Here is an 8524-nt window from a genome sequence, read left to right on the forward strand (position 1 = left end):
TGCTCCGTCACGTCTGGTTTCCACTCAGTCAAATGACGGAAGAGGGAAAGTAACTCTGGATTCTGGACTTTAAGGACCTAATGATTTAAATAAAGTCTATAATATTTGTACTGGATAGTTGCTAAAACAGTGTTTCCCATACATTGATTTATTTGTGGCGGGCCGCAATTTTTTTTTTGGTGGTCTAATGGATAGTGAGGTGGGCTGATGATCGGAAGGTTGCGAGTTCAAATTCTGCCTGGAACACCACTACTAGTGTGCCCTTGAGCAAGGCACTTAGCCCTCGGTTACTCCAGGGAGAATGTCCCTGTAATTGGTAATTCGCTTTGGAATAAGGCGTCTGCTAAATGCCTAAATTGTAAATTATATTTTTGGGAGAATAAACCCCACAGATCCTCAACTCCGGTGTGTTTCACTCATTAACAACGCATCACAGAGCAACAAGAACGTTGGGGGGGGGGGGGGTGCGGTGCCCCCACAAATAGAATCAAATTCTGTGGGAAACACTGCTAAACCTAAACAAATATGATACGCCGCTTTACAGAGGTCTTTATCCAAATGAAAGTCAGAAATTGGAAAAGGTTTGGGCCCAATGACGTCCCGTGACTGACACAGAAGTATCAGTACAGCTGTTTGGCTACTACGTACATTTGCTTCAACGCCATCTAACTTCCTGGGGGCTAAAAAGTGACAGAAGAGGGTGGAGCTCAGAAAAGGAAGTAGATTACAATTAGCGCCAACGGTATAAAATGGGATACACTTCCTGTCTCCTAACTGGCCTTGGTTTTTTGTATTTAGATTTTACTCATCTGACAATACATATTTAAATAGATAACACACATGTTTAAGATATAAATGACCAACATGAATGTTAGTTGATATTTGCAAAATATTTTTAAACAGTTTGACTTATGTTGCAAGATCTTGTGAGAGGGTTAGAGACGGATGAGTCAGAGAAGTGCAGATTGACGTAAAATATGCACTTTTGAAACAAGGGCCCAATATTTGGTGACCCTTATGCAAAGTACACATACTAGTACGTTTTATAAAGTAGTTTATTCATAACATAAAAAGTGTAATTATTTTGAAAAGTTTAGTTGCAACAATGAAAGGCGTTCACCTGTAAAAATCAAACGTCTTTATATTTGAATTATTGAAAAAAAAAAAAAAAGTGTAATTATTTTTATTTTTATTTTTAACAATATCCTAATTCTAATCTACATGTAATTCCCCTGATGTTAAACCTCCGACCTCACTAGTGGGAATGTAACAGCTTTCATTCATTAACCATAATCTGTAACATGATTTTAGCACATCTTTGATTTTTTATGAGCACGAAAACCGCTTCTTTGATAAGCTTTAATTTATAGAAGTTCAATACCAAAACAAAAATGAATGAATATCATCAGAACTCGTCCAACAGCCTGTGCTCATATGTGATTTTTCATTTCAAAAACCAGAAGGAGGTCATCAAATTACAGCGAGCACATCCAGCTTCCTCTGTTTAATATTCCATCGGCAGAATCAAACACCAACATCTGTATTTCCTCCTAATTATCAACGTGCATCTTCTCGTGGATGCATATGGTCCGTGAGAACTGAGCGGGAAGATTACAGTGCTTCCCTAAACTCCGCCATCACCCAAGCCCACAACACCTGGCGCCACCACCGACGATAAATATTCCTTTAAAAATAATTATACTTGAAGTTAAAATGAGTAATTATTTGTTTTATGAAGTTGGGGAAATGTAGTAAAGTTGAGAATCTCTCAGGAAAACATAAAAATATATAAAAAACATGCAACAGATGTTGTTTTTAGTAGATGTGAGGATGATTGACACATAGGAAGCTAGACAATAAAACAAACCAAATCACCTGTTGTGCTGCTACCTGCATGATTTAAACACAGCGGAGAAGTTGCAGGGAACAATAAGTCAAAGACTACTTTAAAACTGCATTGATCAACTTTTTTTCTTATCAACAAAAGATGAAACGCCTAATTAAATGAATGGGATGTTTTGACACATACTCACAAATATTGGACAATAACTTTTAAATAATAACCAAATTAACTTCAGAATCATCTCATCAACACAGCCAAGTCGGTTATACTTAAGGTGTTAATGAAATATTGACCCTAAATCCATAAAATGCACATAAACTTGACTTAAATGGGAGGAAAATTCATTTTTGTGAGATGGTTATTAACTAATAGAGTAAAATGAATAGTAATAGAAGTTCTGATATTTCCCCCCTATGTTACAGTAATTTCTCCCTTAACCCTTTCCACTTTGGTAAGGGATAACGACCCGGGTGCTTAAGTCCTCTCGCCTTTAAACCGAACATCCACTACCACTGACCTCAGATCAGCTCCAAACAGGGTTGCTCTCCTGTGTACGTTCACAGCTTTATCAAATAAAGCTCTACTGCTGAGCGACAGGCTTTAACCCTGTAAGGCCCCCAGTTGTTATTTTACAACATCACTTTAAGCTATCCTAAAATAGTCAGTAAATGTTTCGTAAAGACGACATTTACATCGTCAAAAGGTCCTTTTGTCCAGCCTCACAATGCTATTGGGTCGTAAATGTGACTGATGTGTGATTATTATTCATGCTATATACTGATCTAGGTAAGCAATCAATCCTGCAAATTAACCCTTAGTTGTCCAATATATGTATTCAGACATTGTGAGTAGAAATACAGAAATTGTGCTCCCACCTAAGGCCAACGTTAATTACAACATTTCCCTAAAAATGTACAAAAACGTAAACAATTTGAGAACTCGCCGTACCCCCACTTATTTGAAGCATGATTTTTTTTTTAAATAGTCCATCCATCCATCCATCTTCTCCCGCTTATCCGTAGTCGGGTCGCGGAGGTAGCAGTTCCAGCAGAGAGCCCCAAACTTTCTTTTCCCTGGCCACATCAACCAGCTCTGACTGGGGGATCCCAAGGCGCTCCCAGGCCAGCGAAGAGATCTAATCCCTCCATCTGGTTCTAGGTCTACCCCTTGGTCTCCTCCCAGCTGGACGTGCCTGGAACACCTCCCTAGGGAGGCGCCCAGGTGGCATCCTAACTAGGTGCCCGAACCACCTCAACTGGCTCCTTTCGACGCGAAGGAGGAGCGGTTCAACTCCGAGTCCCTCCCGGATGACCGAACTTCTCACCTTATCCCTAAGGGAGACACCAGCCACCCTGCGGAGAAAACCCATCTCGGCCGCTTGTACCCCCGATCTCGTTCTTTCGGTCATGACCCATCCTTCATGACCATAGGTGAGGGTAAGAACGAAAATGGCCCGGTAGACAGAGAGCTTTGCCTTCTGGCTCAGCTTTTTAAATAGTCTAATAAATATAAACTCATTGCCAGTGTTATCAGTTGCACGTGTGTATTTGTTCTAATAGTGACGCAAACATAATAGGCAGATTTCACAGTAATTATAATAAAAACGTAGCTCAAGCATTTATGCAACTTGATTTGAAGCGTGTGTGTGTCAGGGGCAGCACCATGTGTGTGTGTAGGGTGACCAGGTGTCCCACTTTGTGCGGGACTGCACACAATGCTTTTTTATTATTTGTCCCGCGTCCCACAAATTGAGACTATGTCCCGCGTTTGAGTGACAGTCGCGCAGAAAGTCCGGATGGGTTCGCTGACGGCATCATGTAAGTTGCGCTGACAGGCGACACAGAGGTCCAAAGTGTACCCCACCCCCCGTTGACAGTTCACGAGCGCGTCCATAGTGTCTCCCCGCCCCGTCCACCCAGTAAAAAAGTCCCCACTACACCACTGTGCACCAGAGGCTCCCTACAACAACATCTGAAAGGTCAAACGTTTTGTATAAAAGAAGACAGTCGGAGTGGGACTGACCTGGTGGCAGTGTGGGTTGGACTCTCTGCCGTACGAGTACGAACTCCTCTCTGATTTCCCACCTGAGGACGACAAGAGAAGAGAGGGAGCAGTTAGCAATCTGCGTCATTTCAACAAGGATCCATATCTTTACTGAAAACTCAAGAATCAAACACTCAGTATTTAACCTGTGAAGCCAATTAAATGTAAATGTTAGGGTTAGCAGGGTTAGCGGTTAGAGTTAGGGTGACAGGCCTTACAAATGCTAAGTTCATAAAAAGAAGCAGCAAAATAAATAATACATTGAGTAATGAAAAAAACATGACAATGGAGTGTTTTAATATTGAATAATGAATAGATTTCCAGTCAACAAATACACATTCCCTCCCAGGAAAAATATAACAAAAACAAACATGATTTTCACTATTATTATTATCATTATTACTATTATTATTATTATTATTATTATTATTAATATTATTATAATTATAATTATTATTATTATCACTATTATTATAATTATTATTATTATTATAATTATAATTATTATTATTATTATTATTATTATTATTCATGTTGATAGATACAACAGAAACTTATTCATAGCAAATGTAAATGTCAATCTTTCTTTAGCATTACCGATTTCAGTCATGGAGCAGATTAACACGTATACAATACTTTATTCAAATACATAATTTAATTCATCGTACACCTTTCAGATCATTTCCTGCTTTAATGCCTTATTATTCATTTTCAAATGATCATTCATTTGCACTTTGTTCACCAGGTAAGAGATGTTCAGTAGCATACAGCCAAAGCCATGTTGTATGATCACAGTGTTCAAAGTGTGTTCTCTGCTCTCTGCTCTCACAGCACAACAAACCAGACATCTGCTGGGCCTGCAATGCACAGGGAACTCTTTATGCTACAAGCAACATTCACACAGCACGTACTTTTAGGTGGAGATTAACTCTCTTTGCATATAGAGCAAAAACTAAGTAATTACGAGATAATGTTTACAGAGTTTAGGTGGCAATTAGCAACATCTACGAACCAAGAGAAGTTATTGTGTCTCAAATCACTGTAGAAGTTCTGTAATGCTTTTGAAATGTTAAATGGCAGAACATCCCTCATTACCCGAAGACATCCCTGCTCTATCAACCGTCTGAAGGTTTGCCAATTATGCTACTGTTCTGTTCATCCTCATTGTCTTCAATGTAGGTCAATCGAGACCCAAGAAGTGTACGGTACTCAAAACGACATATTTTCTCAATCATCTGGATTAGAGATGTCCCGATCCAATCACGTGATCGGGGATCGGAGCCGATCACGTGATTTTCAAAAGATCGGAATCGGGAGAAAAAAATCGGGGATCGGGATTCTTTTTTTTTTTTTCAATACTTTTTTTTTTTTTTTTTTTCAATGTTTCAAAACAAAAATGACCATGTTCAAGTCTTAAAGTCATCCTGAGGCCTTAGTTTTGGTTTCAAATTACAGAACATCATGTATGTGTTGCTTCTTTGGGGCTTGTCTTCATAGACCTGGTTGCTTATTTCTCTCAAATCTGGCAACAGAGTGGGCAGGGCGCAGTGTCTAATTGTAGCAGTAAGCTAACGAGTACTGATAGCTTTATTTTGTTTTGATCCAATGCTGCACAACTGAACTGATCCAATGCTGCTGTGAAAGAAAGAAGCTATATCCATGTTGGATAGAATATCCAATTTAAATAAAAAAAATATCCTTAAGGGACAACTTGAATGCTTTTTTTCCCCTTAATGCATTGCATAAAGATCGGATCGGGAAAAATCGGTATCGGCAAATTGTCAAAATCAAATGATCGGAATCGGATCGGGAGCAAAAAAAGGTGATCGGGACATCCCTAATCTGGATATCCAATATGGTCAAAGAACAGTTTTCCATTACCAACATGTGCCACCATGGTCTTATACACTGATCCCAGACCAGAGGTACATGAACCCCAAGAGGTACAAAGGGTTGGAAATAAGCAAAAGTCAACCTTTATCAATGCCCTTACAACCATTTCTATAATAATTACGATTACCGGAAAGCAGATCACTGCCTCCGCTGTCTGAAGTGTCATCACCTCATAGTTTTGCTAGGATTTTGTGTCATAATAAGTTTGTTAAAAAGGGTAAAATTGGGTTTACGAAAATGAGAAAGTTGACCTTGACCTCAGACTTTTAACGCCAAACGTCTCAACTGTTCATCCTGGGGTCCAAGTGAAAACTAGGCTTTCCTAAGATATCACTTTCACAATGCTAGAGACATACAGTATGTATAGATTGATGGACAGGCAACTCAAAAACGTGATGCCACATTTAATGAATAGCTAAAACCTAGGTAACCTGTAAATACATTCAATTATTTGAGGAAAATGTTCAAGTTCTAAATCCTTCTAATTTAGTGTTGACAAGAAACAAAAATGCTTTCTTCACTCAAGTATTTCACATGTTTATATTAACTATGAGTCTGTTTTCAGACTATTCATTTTGGAGGTTAATGTATTTGTAATACTTGTGTCGTAAGCCCTAATAAACATCTGATTTGAAAGTTATGGGCACGAGAAAAAAGAGCGCAGACATCCTCACCTACCCTACTGTATTAACCACATTTCTTTGTTCCTTCGTGTTTAACCATGATTGAAATCTGACTCCAGATCTGCTAACAGTAGTTCAAGGACTGATCAGAAGATGACAGGGAGGCAGGAAGTGTCCTTGGCAGGTAACCGACCATCACTCCAGTACACCAACCAAACAGTCTGGCTGTGAATAAGGTGCCTGATGAATTTCCGAAAACAGCAGTGGTCGCCTTAGCGTCGACAACAAAGCTCATTTCCTCATTTCTGAACAGCCTTTGCTTTCCTCCGAGCTGCGGGACCACTTGGGGACTATTTTTACCACAGAGACATTCTTTTTGGATAAAACCTTAAATCTTCAGCCAGTCTAAATATCAAACCGCGGTTAGTGTGTAATTACATTCTGCGGTCGGTGCAGCCGCACGAGATGAAATGGAGGGTTTTGTAGCGAGCGTGTGTGAGGGAAATGAAGCGTGTACGCGGTGAAGGGTCTGAATCAGGCGTGTATAGACCGCCGCTGAATACATGCCAACATGGTAGTTGTTGCAAAAGAGGTTGATAATTGCAGCCGTACAGAATGGGAATGTGGTCGAGTGTGTGTGTGTGTGTGTGTGTGTGTGTGTGTGTGTGTGTGTGTGTGTGTGTGTGTGTGTGTGTGTGTGTGTGTGTGTGTGTGTGTGTGTGTGTGTGTGTGTGTGTGTGTGTGTGTGTGTGTCCGATACAGCGGCCTCGGCTTCAGCTAAGACTGATGCCAGCTGGACCGGTTTGGCAGATATACAAAGACTCCTACACACACACACACACACACACACACACACACACACACACACACACACACACACACACACACACACACACACACACACACACACACACACACACACACACACACACACACACACACACACACACACACACACACACACACACACACACACACACACACACAGTACTGGAAGTCACTGGCACAGATATACACACACACACACAAACACACACACACACGTAAATGTGCATAACATACATACAGTGTATATAGCCCAGTATACAGACACACACATGCAAATGTCATTTTGCATGGTACCGAAATATGACCATACACAGAATCACATGCATTTCAAAATTCACACACACACACACACACACACACACACACACACACACACACACACACACACACACACACACACACACACACACACACACACACACACACACACACACACACACACACACACACACACACACACACACACACACACACACACACACACACACACACACACACACACACACAGGTCTTCCCACACCTACAAACTTTCAAAACGGACAATGAAAACGTTTAAAATAATGCTTTTTAAATGTTAGATCTTTCAGAAAGTCCAAAGCAAAGCAGTGTTTTAAATGTAATAGAAGCTCAATCGTTTTTAAGGAATGTATACATTAAATAAATATAATTGTTAAACATTAAGGCATCTGGTCATTAATGTGTATCTTTTACAAGGCTGACACATTTATTACGTGCTATTAGTGGTATTATACATTATTAGCAAGTATTGTTAAATTGAAATTCCAACAAAGCACTTAGTATGTAAATTGCATAAAATGCTAGGGTCGGATTAACCATTCACTCACTGATTGTTCTTTATAACCTTTTTTCACTGGAAAAGGGCATCAGCAAATATTTATTTAGTTCATTAATTAAGTAATTCACTGATTAACTCACTTACCTTTTAAAATACCTTCAAGGTCCACACACACACACACACACACACACACACACACACACACACACACACACACACACACACACACACACACACACACACACACACACACACACACACACACACACACACACACACACACACACACACACACACACACACACACACACACACACACACACACACACACACACACACACACACACACACACACACACACACACACACACACACACACACACACACACACACAGACACACGAGAACAAATGTCGCAGGACGCAGAAAAAAACTTCTACTTCGATGACAGATTCCGTCCAGAAAAATGGAAACGAATTTACAATTACAAAATAAATGT

General features: G+C 39.9%; 1 protein-coding gene across 1 annotated transcript in view; it reads right to left on the reverse strand.

Annotated features, from left to right (window-relative positions):
* LOC307024655 (transcription factor 4-like) overlaps window positions 1–3920 on the reverse strand; it is a 106805-nt gene extending 102885 nt beyond the window's left edge. The window contains 1 exon segment of the mRNA XM_079658973.1: window positions 3866–3920. The gene's annotated coding sequence lies outside the window, so the exon portion shown is untranslated.
* Window positions 3921–8524: the final 4604 nt, after the last annotated feature.

The sequence above is a fragment of the Notothenia rossii genome, assembly GCF_949606895.1.
Source record: "Notothenia rossii genome assembly, chromosome: 11".
Taxonomy (NCBI): domain Eukaryota; kingdom Metazoa; phylum Chordata; class Actinopteri; order Perciformes; family Nototheniidae; genus Notothenia; species Notothenia rossii.